At 44.1% G+C, this 19,328-nt stretch overlaps 1 pseudogene across 1 annotated transcript; it reads left to right on the forward strand.

Moving 5' to 3' along the window:
• The first annotated feature begins 1,039 nt into the window (after positions 1 to 1,039).
• On the forward strand, positions 1,040 to 17,954 carry LOC310755247 (cytochrome P450 2C20-like; annotated as a pseudogene). The gene is made up of 9 exons (XR_014552329.1): positions 1,040 to 1,309; positions 2,664 to 2,826; positions 5,650 to 5,799; positions 11,117 to 11,277; positions 11,940 to 12,116; positions 12,599 to 12,740; positions 13,321 to 13,508; positions 13,787 to 13,928; positions 16,781 to 17,954. The product of XR_014552329.1 is annotated as a cytochrome P450 2C20-like (transcript).
• The last annotated feature ends 1,374 nt before the right edge of the window (positions 17,955 to 19,328 follow it).

Below are 19,328 nucleotides of genomic sequence, written 5' to 3' on the forward strand. Positions count from 1 at the left end.
CCAGCAAAGTAATTTCTTGACGCCCAGTCTGTGCCTCCCCTCTCTGTGTGGAAGCTTACTGCGCAAGGAGGTCGTGGGTAACGGAGGACCCCTCTCCTCCCCGCTTTGCCCAGGCAAGGTGTCTTGGCACCGCCTCGCCTCCTCTGAACCCTACAGCTCCTCTCCACTGGAGGTGTCGTTACTCTCCTCCATTGAAGAGGAGCTGCTTCCCACGATCCTTAGAGGCTCTCTATAATCCATTCGGCTTTTCCTCTCTCCCTCCTGAATCGATGGCAGTTCCCTGACACACACTCTCAGCCATTTTTCACCTCAATGAGCATGCCAAGTCTAAAGGCTCTCCAAGGACCCACCCCTCAAAGGCAGAGTCCATGGAAGGTGGCTAAAGAGTGTCCTCAACCCAATAGTGCCTCAGATACTGCAGAAACCTTTTCTTAAATATTCTCACTTACCTGGGCTAAATGCCAATTGGGCCAAATTAAGGAAACACTTCTCCAGTCCCACAGTGTGAAGTCAGTGGGGAGAAAACACCATTGCAGAAAGATCAGGGCAGCTAGATGCCCAAAAAGAAAAAAGATAAATCACTAATTGAGCCTCTTGGCTTATGGCCAGTCCTGTACATGGGGCAATGCAGCTAAGAAAGCCTTACTTGAAATGCATAGCAGTCAGCAGGTGAGAGCCACATCTATGAAGCACAAACTGATCAGTAGGTATGCCAACACACTAAACTCCTGTATAAAAATGAGCAGGAACATAAAGTCACAAAAATGGAAACTGCACTAAAGGTATGTCCAGCTCAGTATTGCTGACTTTGACTGGCACCAGAAAAGAAAATGTTTCCCTGGCTGACTTCACAATAAATGTGCATCAGTGCACAGCCTCCATGCACAACATCTCACATTTCCAAGAGATAAGGAGTTAACTCTGAGTTCAGGTCAGAGTGACATTCTTTTAATGAGTAACTAGCTCTTGCTAATAATTAAAAATCACATGGAAAAGAATAAAAACAGGGTTGGAATGTTAGAGATATTTCAGAGACAGGTTTGGCTGGGTCTCCAGCTGATGGCATTGCTTCCTTCCTGACTTTCTTAAGCATTTTCTTGGATTTCCGGCCTAAAGAAGAGCTCAGTGAAAGATGGAGGTGGTTGAGGCAGGGGCTTTGCTCCTTCTCTACCTGCTCTTCGCTTTACTCTTCTCCTCCTTCAAAATGTACAAGAAGAAAAGCCAGCTACCCCCAGGACCCACTCCCTGGCTCTTGCTGGGAAATCTCCTGCAGAAAGATGTCTTGCCCCTCTACAAGTTCTATAAAAAGGTGAGTTTCCCTGTCCATAAATGTCAATAGGATTTTGCCTAGAATAGTAGGACAGAGAGAGGAGGACACAAATTTAATTTCTTCCTTGTCTGGTCTGTGTATATCTGCTTGAGTCTGCTGCTTTGAGAAGCCTTCAGTTAACAAAATGGAGCTTATGATAGGAAAGTTCCCATCCTCTTTGTCTTTTCCCATGCTAGAAGGCTGTAGAGAGTATGGGGATCCATATGAACCAACCTGGACCTTCTTTTGTGCCTTCTCTGTGAGAACTCCATAGGGTGGCAACATGAGAATGGGCCTTTGCTGTGGTGGCTCACCATTTGTGCAATGCTCTATCCCAGGAAGCTCACCTGGTGCTTTCATTACATATCTTGGGACACCAGGCAAAAATATTCATTGTCACCCAGGCCTTTGGCTAATTAAGCAATCTATACCTTTTAAACTTGGGTGGGGGATATTGTTTTTGCTTGTTATTATGCTATGTATTTCTGTGTTTTTAAATTAATATTAATAATAATAATATGATGATAATAATATAATCCTCAGAATAAGAGCACTATAGAAATTTAAAAAGTAAAAAATAATGGATGGATGAATAGCAGCCATGAATTTTGATGGAGGTTAAAGCTACAGTTGATGGCCATATTATAGCTTGAGGAAATCTGTCTTGGTGGAACCGAGTGCCTACTACCAACTTTAACTGGTGTCCCAGCTGTGTCTCTATCTTATCAGCTGTTAAAACTGTCCATCATTACATCTAGCAGTCATGAATTCCAAACTCTGTGCTGTGTCTAAGAAGTACAGTCATACCTTGGATGTCAAATGGAATCCTTTCCAGGAGTCCATTCGACTTCCAAAACGTTCGGAAATCAAAGTACAACTTCTGATTGGCTGCAGGAAGCTCCTGTAGCCAATCAGAAGCTGCAGAAGCCCCATCGGACATTCAGCTTCCAAAAATAGTTCGGAAACCGAAACAGTCACTTCCGGGTTTGCGGTGTTTGGGAGCCAAAACTTTTGAGAATTAAGCTGTTCAAAAACCAAGGTATGACTGTATTTCCTTGTGTTTCTCTTGAATTTCCCACCATAGAGCATCACTGGGTGACTGGCCAGGAAAGAGATCTTGTGTGATGGGAGAGGGAGCAAAACCTCTCTCTCCACTTCCTTCACACCATGACACTGTTACACACTGCTGCCTTGTCTCCTCTTACTCACCTTTTTCCTAAAAAAAGAAAGAAAGATCCAGATGTTGTGCCCAAGTTTGGCCCAGGGAACACAGTTTCTCCACCCCTGCCCTGAGGTATCTGTCCAAAGGAAGCATTGCCCAATGAAGCTTGCTTGTCTTTGATTCTACTTTCAGCTCATTGATAAATATGGCCCCATATTTACTGTCTGGATCGGGCCAAAGCCCATCGTTGTGATTTGTGGATATGAAACAATGAAAGATGCTTTTGTGAATCATGCTGAAGAATTTGGTGGGCGTCCTGAAATGCCCTTCATAGACAGAGCGAACAACTATTGAGGTAAGGGATGGATTGCATTTCTGTGCTTACCTGTGTTAACCTAGGCCCTGCCACACTTCCCTGTCTATTATGCTCAGCAGTTATGCCATGTTTCAGGTACACAAGTAGAGCAGCCATGCTGGATTAAAATGGATGGCATCATGCCATGTTTGTGTCTTCTGTATCAGCTGCTTGAATCTTTGTGAACATGTTTGTAGCTTTAGGTTCGATGAATGGTGTGGCGTTTGCCCTCCTAGGTGTGTGACATCATACTGGCTTCATAAGGAAAGGGTTAACTAAGTGTAAAATGATTAACCAATAGGAACCCAAGGGAAGAAGTTAGAGTTAGACTTAGAGTTGTTAAGAAATCTGTCTGGAGTTAGAGAAGAGAGAGGGAGGATAAGTCTGGGGTTGGGATAGTCTGATGTGAGAGAGTGAGAGAATCTGTTAAGTGGAGTCAGTCAAACAGTTGAGATAATCAGTCAGAAGGTATTAGGAAGGTATAGGCCGGTAAAGAAACTAAGGTTAAGAAACTGACAAGAAAATTATCTGAGAAACCACAGTGGTGGCACAGGGATCAATAGACCGTCAAACATCTGGGGACCCTGTGTGATCGCCACAAATGGAGACCTTGGCATTGTGAAAAGAGTAACAGAGCAACAGCCATGAAGCCAAACAAAAAACAAAAAACCAACTGATAGCACAAGATGTTTTGGCAAAGCAGTGCTTGAGTGTGTGAAAAAGTGACCTGTGTGAAGAACTGCTGATATAGCATTGGCGCAAGTTGTTCCTTCCCCCCTATTCCAGATAGATTATCAGAGGGAAATTTTGTGGGGAAGTCCAGCTCATGCTGCTGATTGATATGCAGCCTGCTCTTCTTTCTTGGCTGCTGCTCTTTCTTTTTTCAGGATGATGGTGATCTGATAGCTCAGTTGGCAGAGAATGAGACTCAACCTCAGGGTCGTGGGTTTGAGTCCCACATTGGGCGAAAGGTTCTTGCATTGCGGGGGATTGGACTAGAAGACCCTCGTGGTCCATTCCATCTCTACAGATCTATGGTTCTGTCAATGTTTTATCTCCCTTTCTTCTTCTTTTTGCTAGCTGCCTCTTTTCATCCATTCATCATTTGATTTGTATGCCCCTTTTCCACAAATAAATCACGTTCAAAATGGCTTACAAGAAAAAAAGAATACATTTCAAACACTACAAAAAAATTCATGATAACATAGCAAAAAAACAGTAACAGCTTCATAATACCATAGCAAAATGTTTAGCAAATATACCACATTTCAATACGATAGATAAAGATATATAGTCAGGTGCTGGTTGTGGTTGCTCATGAGTAACCAGGCAGGACTCCGACCTGTCTTTTACAGGTTTTATTGGTGCAAACTATTTACAGTGCAGAACCCCAAAGTTCATGTCTGTCTTAGTCGCTTGCAGATTCCGGGAGTGGCCCCTTCCGTTTTCTCCCCCAACATAAGAACTTAGACACCCCAAATCTCCGCCTCCCCTCCTTACGTTTCACCCCTCTGCGCAAGCTGGGCAACGGAAACTGCATGTCTGTCTCAAAACATCTGGAGGGCCGAGTTTGAGGAAGCCTTGGCTAGAGGGAGTTAGGAGTTACATTATTAGATTGATTGCTTTGTCATCTTATATGCACATTATAGCCATTTGCTTAAATTCAATCATATGTATCTTGCTTTATTTTGAAATATTATATCTTATTAGTTAATATATAAGTTCCAGAAACTTTCATGATTCCAATTCCTATCATTTGATAATACAATTAATGTTTGTATAGTAATAAACTGAGTGATTCCTTTAATTTGAAATCGGATATCTTTGATTTTTATTGTGTAAGGTTTATTCTTGCTGCACTGAGATGCTACTGACCAGATTTGAACCTTGACTGTAATTCAATGAATACTGGTGCAATGGCCAGGTTTTGGCATGATTTGTACTAACAATGAATAACACCTGATCAAACTCCATTTTGATTTGAGATGCAATTCCCAGTTTCAAGGCTCTCAACACTAGGAATTAATAACATGTCAAAAAAAGCGGTAGTTACCAATTTCCCACAGCCTCAGGCAAAGAAAAAGAAAAAGTTTGAAAAGGAACTTTATGCAAACCAGCTGCTTTTCCTATTCAGGGAAGTTTCCCTTCCCCAATCCTGGGTAGAACCAGATCTAAATACTGGCAGATGTTTTAGTCCCTGCTCCTCTGTCCATAACAGGGATTTAATGGCAGATGTGGCATGATGTGAATGCACAGAGATCTCTCTCCTCCAGCACCAGGGCTAGTGCACTGCCCTATATTAGTCAGTATGAAGTCTTGGTGACCTAATATACAGGGGAACTTTCAGTTACGAGTTATATTATTTACTTTGATTGATTACATTGTCAGTGCTACTTATTAGTATACAGGCACATTATATCCAGATTGGGGCAATTAAGTGGATTGTTTTAAAGTGGGTTTGCTGAGCCTACGAGCTCAGCAAACCCACTTTAAAACAACTGGACTTTTAGTGTTGAATGTTGGAGGGTATGCAGTAAACACAGTTTATGACAGAAAGTGCACTATACTGTGTGAGATAAGTATTGATTGGTGGGAAGTCTGTGCTGTGCAAGCAAAGAGCAATGAACGTGCACCAGTTGTATAATCTCAGTGCAGGCGAACCGCAAACAAATCATGCTGAATGCTGAATAAACCAGTTGTCTGGAACCATCCCTGTTTGCAATTACAAATGGGAATATAGCTTGAAGGAGGAAGGCACCATCTCTTATATTGAAACTTCCTGCTGGTTTCTGTACATTGAGCTCTCCACCTGTTTCCTTTCAGGAATGGTCAACAGAAATGAGGCAAAATGGAGAGAGGTGCGCAGGTTCACATTATCCACCCTGCGGGAATTTGGGATGGGAAAGAAAACAATGTCTGAGAGGATACAAGAGGAAGCCCTTTGCCTGGTAGAAGAATTGGTAGCCACACAAGGTACTCTTGAGCCATACGTCTTCCAAAGAAAATTCTGCCATCCTTCAATGCAGGAAGTGGGGTTTTATTTTGTTATTGTTGTTGGTGATTGTAATTTGTCTCTTCTTACTTCAGACCTCTCCGATTTTAATTCTCTCTTTAAATATTGGGCAAGCTTTATATTCTTTTTTGGGGTGGTGGTTCTATGATTAATTTGTTTTTAAAGCTAAGTGTCAGGGGTCTGCCTTCAAGGGAGGGGGGAGAGACAAGAACGTACAGACAGCCTCCTCCTTTGTTGAGCAGCTGCACCTCGTCAGTCTGGTGAAAGCGAGTCTTTAGGAGAAAAGGACGACGAGAGAAAGGGGGGGGGAGGATGCAAAGGCTCAGTCAGGCTGAGATGAGCCACGACACCGCTTCCAGGGAGTTGGACGTGCCTCTTCCATTGCATAGTTTTCACCAGGGAATTACACGTAAGGAAAAGAGGCGGAGATGGGGTTCTCCCGGGCTTATATGCTGGAGGGCAAACAGGAAGAAGGCACTTCCGGAATCTGCTGGTGATTGAGGCAGACATGGATTTTGGACCTCTGCACTATACGTAGTTTTTGCACTCAATAAAACCTATAAAACCCTCCCAAAACTAACCTACCTATTCCAATCCCTCCCAATCTGGATCCCCCAAACCCAACTCCGCAGATGGGAGGGAAAACTACACTCCTTTATCTTCTCACACAAAAACCCAACAATAAGCCCCAAATACCTGCACCTCCCCACCTCAGAAGGAGGATGGGGAATCCCCAACATAGAAGGATATTATACTGCCAACCAAATGCGCCATATAATCCCATATATACTAGAAGATGAGACAAAACAATGGATACACCTAGAGAGGGACACAACTGAAAATACCTGCACCACAGCATACCCTCTCCTCCCGAACAAACTAAGGAAAATTCCCACAACACTTAACAGGTACACACAGACCATGCTCAAGGCATGGAAAACAGTAATAGGCAAACTATCCCCAACCCCACTAATTCCCCTGGCATACCACCCATTATTCCAACACGCAGCACAAAACCTCCAGATTAAAACCTGGCAAACCAAAGGCCTATATCGCCTAACAGACTTCTACAAAAATAACAAACCTTTATCAACACAAGAAATACAAGACAAACTAGAAGACACCCAAATGCCCTGGTTAACACATCACCAATTACATGCCTTCTTAATAATAATAATAATAAATTTTTATTTATATCCCGCCCTCCCCAGCTGAAGCCGGGCTCAGGGCGGCTAACAACAATAAAATAAGAAAACGTTTTAAAATCATTTCATTAAAAATAAATAAAAATAAAATACTTCAAATCAAATTGAAGGCAACCACTGGGTAGAGTTCTGAGAAAATTGCCAAAGGAGGGGGTCAGGCTGTGCCCTGGCCAAAGGCTTGGCGGAACAGCTCTGTCTTGCAGGCCCTGTGGAAAGATGTCAAATCCCGCAGGGCCCTAATCTCTTGTGGCAGAGCGTTCCACCAGATTGGAGCCACAGCCGAAAAAGCCCTGGCTCTGGTTGAGGCCAGTCTAACCTCTCTGTGGCCTGGGACCTCCAAGATGTTTTTGTTTGAAGATCGTAAATTCCTCTGTGGGACATACCAGGAGAGGCGGTCCCGTAGGTACGAGGGTCCTAGGCCGTATAGGGCTTTAAAGGTTAAAACCAGCACCTTAAACCTGATCCTGTACTCCACCGGGAGCCAGTGCAGCTGGTATAGCACCGGGTGAATGTGATCTCGCAGCGAGGACCCCGTAAGGAGTCTCGCTGCAGCATTCTGCACCCGCTGGAGTTTCTGGGTCAGTCTCAAGGGCAGCCCCACGTAGAGCGAGTTACAATAATCCAGTCTGGAGGTGACTGTCGCGTGGATCACAGTGGCTAGGTCAGGGCGAGAGAGGTAAGGAGCCAACTGCTTAGCTTGGCAGAGATGAAAAAATGCCGCCTTTGTTATAGCTGCAATCTGCGCCTCCACAATCCAGCAGTAAAATCAGCAGCAACTAGGCTGCAGACAACCTTTGAAAACCTCCTTTTAACAACACAGGGACACGGCAGAGGAATGGTATCCGCAATATACAAAATACTACTACAAAATCCCACGAATTCCCTAGACGCAATCAAAAAACAATGGGAGGATGACATAAGCTATGAGATTAACCCCACTCAATGGACCAAAATGTGGACTAAACCCCCCTTTAAATCCATATCAACGAAAAGAAAAGAACTCACTCTGAAACTCACCTACAGGTGGTACCTAACACCAAGAAAACTAGCACTAATATGCCCAGGAACCTCACCAAAATGCTGGAGAGGGTGCACCTCCACAGGCACATACCTCCACATGTGGTGGGAGTGCCCCAAAATCCAACCATTCTGGACAACAACCGTACGAGAAATAAGTAAAATAACCAACCAAGTATTAGAAATCACCCCAGAATTGGCGTTGCTAAACATCTTCCAAGACAATAATGCCCACTTACACCACAAAGAACTCATAACCAACCTACTTTCAGCAGCCAGAAGCATCATAACCAGACACTGGAGAGACCTGTCAGGAGTAAGCATGGACCAATGGTACCCAAATAGTATGGGAAACAGCCCTACTAGAAAAATTAACCAATAAACTGAAATTGACACGGGGACAAATAGAAGAAGACACCTTCACCCTGGTATGGCTCCCCTTTATCACATTCACAGCCCAACAAGACAACAACAATAATCCACGAACAGCATACAAATCAATATGGCTAACCTGATCCAAAACACCCACCCACCCCACTCACACATGAAAACAAAGACCACCACAGCCAACCACAAATGAATAATCACACCCTAGGCCAACCCCAACCTCTCTCACCACCAAAGGAATACAAGCGAACAGCAAAGAACCTGCACAAGCAATGCTGACACCAAACCCTACATATAGTAAGTGAAATAGAAACATTGCCACCCGACCCCACTCTCACCCATCTCTCCCCCCTTCACCTCTTTCCCCCTTTTCTTCCTAATGTCTCAACAAATGAAAGTGATTTGTAAAAATGTTACATGGGGAGAAAAAACACGAGAGAGAGACATTGCACACTTTTGTAAATCAACAAAATCTTTAATAATAATAAAAAACCCATAAAAGACAGATGGGAGTCCTGGCTGTTACCTTCGTGAGCAACCACACATATTCCTCACACTAAGCTAGGGAATTTTTGTCACCTGCTTACTTGGTTGTTGAGACAGATAAGAAGGTAGTTCTTTCTCTCTCCTCCCATTGTCCTCCTGCCCTTGCGGCATCTGTCATGTTGATGCAGGGTGTAAGTACTTGAATTGGGAGTTACATATATGAAATGCAAACCACTCACTTGCAAAATGCAACCATTGTGTGTTGATCCAGATTTCTAACTAGACCAGTACTCAAAATAGTTTGCAACCAGTCTTTCTCACCCTGCTGTTTTCTCCCTTTATAATAAAAACAAAACAAAAGATCTTGCTATTGCAAAGGGAGGGTCAGAAGTGAGATGGGGAAACCCAATTTATTACCAGGCCAGAAGTAATAATAATAATAATAATAATAATAATAATTTATTATTTATACCCCGCCCATCTGGCTGGGCCTCCCCAGCCACTCTGGGCGGCTTCCATAAAAACCAAAAATACAGTAAAAATCACACTTTAAAAACTTCCCTGAACAGGGCTGCCTTAAGATGTCTTCTGAATGTCAGGTAGTTGTTCATCGCTTTGACATCTGCTGGAAGGGTGTTCCACAGGGCGGGCGCCACTACCGAGAAGGCCCTCTGCCTGGTTCCCTGTAGCTTTGCTTCTCACAATGAGGGAACCGCCAGAAGGCCCTCGGCGCTGGACCTCAGCGTCCGGGCAGAATGATGGGGGTGGAGACGCTCCTTCAGAAGACTGCCATTTCCACAACACCATATCAAATATTTATCTATTTACCTATCTATTTCTTTTTTTAAATAAACTTTATTCCATTACTATATTAGAATAAATCACAAAACATTTAATACATTTAATACTTAAACATTAGATTTCACATATATGCACATAGGTTGGTGGTTCAAGCCCAAGCAGGGACAGCTGTGAGTGGGATTCCTGCATTGCAGGGGCTTGAACTAGATGACCCTCAGCTCCCCATTTCTATGATTCTGTGATCCTCACACTTCAACTGTACTTCTGTATTACTAAATATAATAAATATCAGAAGGTGTCATGTACAAGGAATTTAGATAAAGGTAAAGGGACCCCTGGCCATTAGGTCCAGTTGTGGATGACTTTGGGGTTGCAGTGCTCACCTCACTTTATTGGCCAAGGGAGCTGGCGTACAGCTTCCAGGTCATGTGTCCAGCATGACTAAGCTACTTCTGGTGAACCAGAGCAGGGCATGGAAATGCCGTTTACCTTCCCGCTGGAGCAGTACCTATTTATCTACTTGCACTTTGACATGCTTTCGAACTGCTAGGTTGGCAGGAACAGGGACCGAGTGTGGCGATCACACAGGGTCCCTGGACGTTTCACCATCTATTGATCCCTGTGCCACCACTTTATTTCTCGCTGCCACCACCCAGGCCCTACCTGGTAAAATACTGAGTCCAGTCAGGGTTAAATTGGAACATAAACTTCTATTTATTTACTGGAGTTTAACAAGTGTGTGGTTTCATAAATGGTCTCAGTCAATTACAATCATGGGGTCCCTATCCAGACCTATAACTTCCGCTACCTGCTCTCACTCACTAAACCACCTCTCACATTTTTACCTGTCTTTCTAGCTCTTAACTGTTCCTGACTCAGCTTTTTTCGCTGCACTAACTCAACCTATGCACAGACTCTATCCCAATTCACTCCCACTCCAACCAAACACCCAACTCCCATCGAACTCCCCCTTCGCCCCTCCCGGAGCTGATTTTATAGTTCCTCTGACTCCACCCCCCTGGGTTCTGATTAGGTAACCTGTTTCACTATTTCACCTCCAGCACTCTCATATGTTAATGTCACACCGAGCAACGGGAGCTCACCCCATTGCTGGGATTCGAACCGCCAACCTTCTGATCAGGAAGCCCTAGGCTCTGTGGTTTAGACCACAGCGCCACCCGTGTCCCTTAAATTACAGGGAGATATCAAAAAGAAAATATATCAGTTTTGCCATAAAGGCAAAAGCATCGCCCCAGAGTGGCTGGAACAACCCAGTCAGATGGAAGGGGTATTTATTATTTTTATTATTATTTTTATTATTATTACTACTACTACTACCAACTTGCCAGGCCCCACTCACTGTGTCTTGTTTTTCTTGCAGGGCAGGCCTTTGACCCAAGAAGAAGCTTCACATGTGCTGTTTCAAATGTCCTCTCTTCAGTTGTCTTTGGGAATCGGTTTGACTACAAAGATCCGGTGCTGCTGGAGAACCTTCGTATTGTGCAGGACTTCATGGGCTACCACCGTACTTTATCAATGCAGGCATGTCGTTCCTTCTGCATGCTGAACCTGGGGGTCTTTCTTCCACCTCTGTGTTTCTGCTGATAACTATTTCTGTTCTCAAACAGGCATGCTTCCTCAAATTTACTTATGTCACCAGTAGGGATGTAAAATGTGGTTCAATTCATCTCAGTGTGACCTGTTACAGGTCTTTCTCCTACATAAGAAACTGCAATCCAAATCAGTTCTTCACCCCAGTGGCCTGTCTTTATGCAAATAATGCCAAAAATATCATCACATTTTTGTTAAAGTTGTAAGTTTACATAAAATGCCGTGTTTGAATGCCGTAACCTTAAGCAAAAACGTTGCACTCTGACAAAAGCATCAGAGAAGGCTCCTATTTTTCCATTGGAGTGAGATAAGTGACCTGATGACTCATTTCTGGATACAAGAGTGGCAGAGCTCTCACAGCAGGAAGCTGAAACTTGAAAAGTCTCTGTATGTGCTTGTTGGACATGACTACTACTAGTAGTAGCAGCAGTAGAAGCAGCAACAGCAGCAGTAGCAGAGAAGTTCCAAAAGCCACATTAATTTAATAACCTCTGAACGAGAGAGGCAAATACAGTTTATCTCATTTCTCATTTATCTCATTTATGATTGCCTTTTTATCTCATCTCCTCATTTCCCCATTGCTTCTGTTCCAGATTTATAATTTAGTCCCAGGAATCATGGCTTACCTACCTGGACAGCACAGGAAGATATTAGCAGACTGTGAAAAAATGAAGGCCTTCATTCGTGAGAGGGTGGAGTCCCACAGGAGGACACTGGATCCTCAGAATCTCCGTGACTATATTGATTGCTTCCTTATCAGGTCAGAGAAGGTAGGGAGATCCACAACTTTCTTTCCCTACATTTCTGAGATGCCCCTCATTTGTAGTTAATTTGAAACTGTCCCTCATTGTTGTTGCACTCCCTCATTCTGAACCACTGTCCCTCTCTTGGCTTTGGTGGCTGCTAAAGTCCATCTCCAAACTAATCTCAGATGGAAACATCTTTCCTCCAGTTTATTTAGACATCAACCCAGGCAGGAGAAACACAGTTGACCAAAATGAAATCATACATGAGATTGTGGCCTGAAATTCTCTCCCCCCCCCACTGGTTCTCAATGATGTCTTTATATTCAACAATATCTTTATATTGCAATAAGCAATGTACATCTTGTGTTTGAATTTAACACAGTTCATTCCATTTATAGCCTTGAGAAGACAAGGTCATGACAGACCAGACCACCAAGGTTATTGTGTGGAATAGGATGAGATGTTTCAATTTCTCCACCCTCCTTTCCCTTCTGCCTTGTTTACAGAAACAAACCAATCCTGAGAATATCTACAGCACCGAAGAGCTTGTCCAGTGCGTGTTTGGACTCTTTATTGCTGGGTCAACAAACTCAAGCACTGCCTTAGTCTTCAGCCTCCTTTTGATGGCTAAATTTCCACACATTCAAGGTACTTAAATGGCCAAAAGATCAGATTTGCTCTGCTATCCAACACAAAATCTTTCAAAGGTCACTTGCAGTAAATTCAACGAAACAGCAAAATATGGACTATTTCACTAATATAGTAATAGTGATATGGTAAAAAAAAACAAGTAAAGAAAATATCAATGAACAATTGGAAGTTGCATCATAAAAAACAGCAAAGCTGTTCAGAGGCAGTAAGACTTACTCATAAAGATCATTGCAGAACAAAAAAAGTATTTCTACACCTCTAAAGATGTCAGACAAGGAGGTTTGAATGAGGGTTAACTTTAGCCTTAGTTTCTAAGAAGAGAAAGATGATTTGACATACAATTTTTTATATTTTCATGCAGCTTTCCACTCAGATGAATCCCAAAGTGACTTACAAACAATTAATAATAATGGCATGATAGAACATAGTAGAAAATCACAAATACAGCATAAATCATATGACTAATTCACAGATATTCAGATGATGCTCCCTGCATTTTGGAAGAGAAATTGCTGTGTCAGCTGAAAAGCAGCTCCAGAGTTCCGGAAGTACATTTTCTGAATGCTTTCCATTGTAGCGAAAGTTCAACAGGAGATTGATGAGGTGGTAGGTGCCAACCGCATCCCTGGCATGGACGATTGGGTGAGGATGCCCTTCACAAATGCCGTTATCCATGAGACTCAACGATTTGAAAAAGGGAGCCTTGAGGGCTTCCCACGTGCAACGACGTGTCGTACAGAGTTCCGGGGCTACATCATCCCACAGGTGTGATTCACGCATGGAATGATCAGTTTACTATGGGGAGGAAAAGGGAGGGATTTAGCATCACATGAAGGGCCTTGATCTGCCATAGTTCCAGGCAGTGTGGAGACAAGTCGTAGTAAGTTCCCCCCATCTACTCCATTTCTGGTGATTTTTCAGAATGCTGTGCAGTTATGTGAGACAGACTGCTTCAGCAATCACTGTCTTTCTGAAAAGAATGTCCTTTCTTATATGACTGTGAAACCAAAACAAATAATGCAACGTCTATCTTCTCCTTGAAGTCCACCACTGTGGTTCCAATGCTCACAACTGTGCACTATGACCCTCTCCAGTGGGAGACTCCAGAAAAGTTTAACCCTGGACATTTCTTGGATGAGAAGGGTCAGTTCCGGAAAAGAAATGCCTTCATGCCTTTTTCTGCAGGTGACTTGATTCTCGTGTTGTGGGGTTGGAGCTGGTGGCCGGTGTTTGAGTAGGAGTGGGATGCTGGGAGAAATCTGGTCATTCTAGGAGATAAATAAATGCTGGAATTGGAGTGGGCAAGGATATTTCTCCTGTTCACCTAATATTTGCTTTGGACCTAATATGCATATGTGAAGCCATTGAGCAAGGGTTTCTACACACAAACTCACACAGATTTGCATAAAACTGTTTTGGTTCTGCTTTTCAAATGAGAGCAATTTCACACACACAGACCCCAGAAATAGGTCACATGTTGTCTAAGTTCTTGGCTTTATCTGTATGAAGAGGTCCCACACATTTGCTGTCTTACACTGAGCTCCTTGGATCTTCTGTTGCCCTAATGACTCATTAAAAGGTAAAGGGACCCCTGACCATTAGGTCCAGTCGTGGCCAACTCTGGGGTTGTGGTTCTCATCTCGCTTTATTGGCCAAGGGAGCCGGCGTACAGCTTCTGGGTCATGTGGCCAGCATGACTAAGCCGCTTCTCGCGAACCAGAGCAGCACATGGAAATGTCGTTTACCTTCCCGCCAGAGCGGTACCTATTTATCTACTTGCACTTTGATGTGCTTTCGAACTGCTAGGTTGGCAGGAGCAGGTACCAAGAAATGGGAGCTCACCCCATTGCGGGGATTTGAAATGCCGACCTTCTGATCGGCAAGTCCTAGGCTCTGTGGTTTAACCCACAGTGCCACCCGCATCCCAATGACTCATTACTTCCAGGCTATTACCTGAAAAAGAATGTTGGTCTGGCTTAATTAGCTTTTAAAACATGCTGTAATGGTTCTAGGGGTTGCTCGTGCGTAAATCGGCGCCACACCTTCCACCAACTCTTCTCCCTGGTCTCGGATTCTGGTTGTCACCAGCAGTCCCTTAACTTTGATGGGGTGCCCATTCGGGAGTTCTAGCACCACTTCTATGGCTATAGCTGCCTTAGGAGGGTCAGGCTGGGGCACTTCTATTGGTTGCTGGCCTGGCTGCTGCCCCTGCTGGTTGGCAGCCAGGTGTTGTCGTTTCCCTGCGTCTGCCCTTCCTCCCTCTTCTCGTCGCAGCCAGCAGCCCCCACCATCCCTTGCTAGGCTTTTCTTTGGGTGCAGACCTTAGCAAAATGTCCTGGTCGTTGACAGAGGAAACACTTCTTGGTAGTTTTCCGCTCCTTTCCCTCCATTTTACGACCTTCACTGGAGTTTGAAACCTCTCTCTCACGCGCGCCATCAATTTCCATTGGCTCCGCCACCTGGGAAGGCTGTCTCGGTATCTCAGGAATGCGGTAGTCATGGAAACGTTCCCTCTCATTTCCCGCTTCTCCTGAGCCCGCGTACGCCAATCGCAAGCACAGCCTTTGTGAGCTCATCCAGCGACCGTGGTCGGGGAGCGCGGGATAACTCGTCTTTCACTGCAGGGGACAGACCCTCCTCAAACAACATTTGTATCGCTTCAGAGTCCAGATCCCACCTGAGCTGGTGGACTAACATCGCAAAACGCGACCAGTAGTCTCTGACAGACTGGCTCCCCTGCTTGCACCCCATCAGTTCCCGCCGAGTCACACTTTGCTCCACCTCACTGGAGTACATCGCATCCATTGCCTGGAAGAATTTCTTAAGGTCCTTCAAGGCATCATTTTGCGTCGCCATTAGGGGCCTGATCCATTCGCGCGCCCCATCCTGCAGATGCCCCACAATGTAAGCCACCCTCTCCCTGTCATCAGCAAAGTCATCTTTCTGCAGTTCCAAAGCGTACTGTACTTCCGTTCGGAAAGCATTGTAGTCTTGGGGCTTCCCACCAAACTTGTGAACCAGCCCCGGTACCTTCCTTGCGATGGGGGTGGATCTGACCTGTGCATCATGAGTCCGTCTTTCGTCCAGCCGCGCCGTCAGGATAGCTACATGCTGCTCCAAGTCTCGGTTCCTCTCGACCAGACTCCGCACTGCAGCTGGTTGCTCCGTCTCTCCAGCTGTCCCTGTTTGGCTCATCGTGCTGCCTCTCCGGGGCTGCGCACAAGCAACGTCAGTGACTGACGGATTGCTGTAATGGTTCTAGGGGTTGCTCGTGCGTAAATCGGCGCCACACCTGGCTGGGTTACCTTGGTGAACTCTTTCTGTCCGGACAGCCACAAACCCGTGGCTGTCTCAATCGCTGGCAGAATCCGTCAGTGGGCGTTTCTTGAATTTCTTCCAGCAAAGAAGCTCTTTGACGCCTAGTCGCCACCTACTCTCCCTGCGCGGAAGCCTTCTGCGCAGGGAGGGTGTGGGCAGCGGAGGACCCGTGCTCTCCCCGCTGGTCTCCGGCGAGGAGTCATGGAGCCACCTCGCCGATTCCCCCATCTGCCCCCCTTCTCCACTGGTGCTACGCTGATTTCCTTCCCCAGAAGACGGGCTGCTTCTCTCCCTCCCGGGATGCTCTCCGGAATCCCTCTGGAGCCCTCACTCTCCCTCTGGCTCCGATGGCAGTTCCCTGACACATGCCTATTCCAGATTAGCATCAAGCAGGTCTTCCAAGCCTGCTGTACTTTGATGCTACATAACATGTCTACAATGAAATGCCACCCACGAGTCAGAGAAGCAAGACAAACTGGAGACCAACAGTTCAAAAACCCACTTGCTGAACCACCTTGACCTTTCATGTACATAACAGTGTGCAAACAGAGAGCCGTAAACACCAACTGAGAATTGGCCCTATTGCTGCCCTTGTTATGCTTGCTTTGTTTTGTTTTGTTTTTTTAAAAAAACTCTTAAATGCCAGCATTTGCTGTGTTTGCTGTGCACTATCTTGGTCTTTGGTTATTGATTGGCTCTGCCTTCTTTCTCTCTGCCAGGAAAACGGGCATGCCCAGGGGAAGCCCTGGCTCGGATGGAACTGTTCCTGTTCTTTGCCGTTCTGCTCCAGAACTTCACCTTCCAGCTGGTGGGAGATTTCAAAGAAATGGACGTAACATCATTTCATATGCAGTACAAAATGAAGAGCGCATGCTTACAAATGCAAGCCATTAGACGTTCTAAGTGATCTAGTGAGGTAAACTAAGCAGAAGGGATCAAGGCAGTGCCTCCAAAACTATTTGTAGTAAGTAGAATGGAAGCACTGAGAGATTTGAATCCAACAGTACTGAGGAAAACCAAATATTCCAAGCTTAGGTGGAACATGCCATAGGAGCCGCCCCCCAAGTAAAATATTTGAGGAGGCTGCCCCCCAAGTTGATAGATATTACCATTCAAATGGGGTTCATATGCCGTATCTTGTGATCAGTTATGCAGGGCAGGGCTTAACCCCCCCCCCCAATATTTTATTAAGGTTAGCACCCCTGGACAAGGCAAAAATTGAACAGGCTAATCCAGATATTCTCAGACATCAGCTCCCATCATCCCAGCTAGTAATTGCTAGCAGGTTGCATGGGTGATAATGTGTTGCTATCCTCACTTTTTAATGCCACACATTGCCCATTATTCAATGCCAATTATTCACAGTAAACAGAACAGAAGTAAAACAAGGCTCCAAAAATGAATGGAATGTCAAGTGATAATACCTTTACAAGTGTGTGTGAAGCAGATACTGCAAAACAGTTTGTTGTTTAGTCGTTTAGTCATGTCTGACTCTTCGTGACCCCATGGACCAGAGCACGCCAGGCACTCCTGTCTTCCACTGCCTCCCGCAGTTTGGTCAAACTCATGCTGGTAGCTTCGAGAACACTGTCCAACCATCTCGTCCTTTGTCGTCCCCTTCTCCTTGCGCCCTCCATCTTTCCCAACACCAGGGTCTTTTCTAGGGAGTCTTCTCTTCTCATGAGGTGGCCAAAGTATTGGACCCTCAGCTTCACGATCTGTCCTTCCAGTGAGCACTCAGGGCTGATTTCCTTAAGAATGGATAGGTTTGATCTTCTTGCAGTCCACGGGACTCTCAAAACTGTAAATTACCTGAATTACGAATTAAGGCTATGACAGTAATTTTGAAATATAATAAGGATCCTAACTAAATGAAATACTATGTCAATATATTTTGTTTTACAAAAGATATGTTTAGGAAAATAATAAATCTAGTTTTGCCTGAAAAACTAAAAAATAAAGCAGTAGTTATTATTATTATTATTATTATTATTATTATTATTATTATTATTATTATTATTACATTTCTACATGCAGTAAAAACATGCAATAATATCCGTTTCTTTGGGGGGGATTAAGAAATTTTAAAGATTGACATTAAATTCTAATCCAATCCGTAAATTTGTGAAGAAATCCATTTTTCAGTGTACCAAAAATAAATTGCCTTCAGAAATATATATATATATTTCAGATACTTTTTTTAGCATCAAGAGAAAAGAAAATGCAGCTGTGTTGATTCTTTTATTGCTTAAAGCAGCCTTGGGGGAAAAGGTCCAACTGATTTTGGTGTTCTAATGTCAATATTGCAGACTGAATTACTATTACAGGCAAGAAATATTGTTAGTACCTTGGTATCTACATTAATTACAGAATTAGCTTATAATTTGCCCAGCTGGCTTGGTCTTTACCAGGTTTGGAAATAACAGAGATATGAGCATCCTACCATATAGATGGCAAAGAAGAGTAGGAATATAAATTCAATCAATCAATAAAAATGTATTGTGTGAGGGGAGTGCATAAAGTTTCCACTCTGTTCTACATGCCACACAAAGTTTTTAAAACACCCATAAGGATGCCCTCCAGTTAAATATTTTCCTAAACTAAAAAGCCAAAATTGAAGTGTTAAAAGATGAGCTCCTGTCAGTAAGATAATTTGCTTGAGTTTTACTTTTCCTTCCAGTTGGAGAATGTTGAAGGTTTTCACTGTGTCAGATGTGTAGTGGTTTCAGAAATCTGGAAAAAGAGCTCTCAATGTTGTTTTTTATTACAACAAAAGTTCAACAGTAGATCGATGAGGTGGGAGGTGCCAACCATGTCCCTGGCATGGAAGATAGGGTGAAGATGCCCTATACCAATGCTGTTGTCCATGAGGTTCAACGATAGGAAGAAGAGAGCCTTGAGAGCTTACCACAGGACACAATGTGCCGTACAGAATTCTAGGGTTACATTATCCCTCAGGTGTGTTTCACACATGGATTGATCAGATTACTACAGAGAGGGAAATGGGAAGATTTATCATCATGTGAATGGCCTTGATCTCCCAAAGTCCCAGACAGTGTGGATACAATATATGGTGATTCTCCACTTCAACCCCATTCATGGTGATTTTTCAGAATGCTGTGCAGCGACTTGTTTTTATGCAAGAGAACCGGTTTTAGAAATCACTTTCTGACAAAAGAGACAGTGATTTCTTTCTTCATGAAAGAAAGCTGTTTCCTATTATATTTATATGTACTGTAATCTTCATCTTCTCCCTGAAGGGAGCTG

This window comes from Podarcis filfolensis (assembly GCF_964270895.1).
Source record: "Podarcis filfolensis genome assembly, chromosome: 2".
Lineage (NCBI taxonomy): Eukaryota > Metazoa > Chordata > Lepidosauria > Squamata > Lacertidae > Podarcis > Podarcis filfolensis.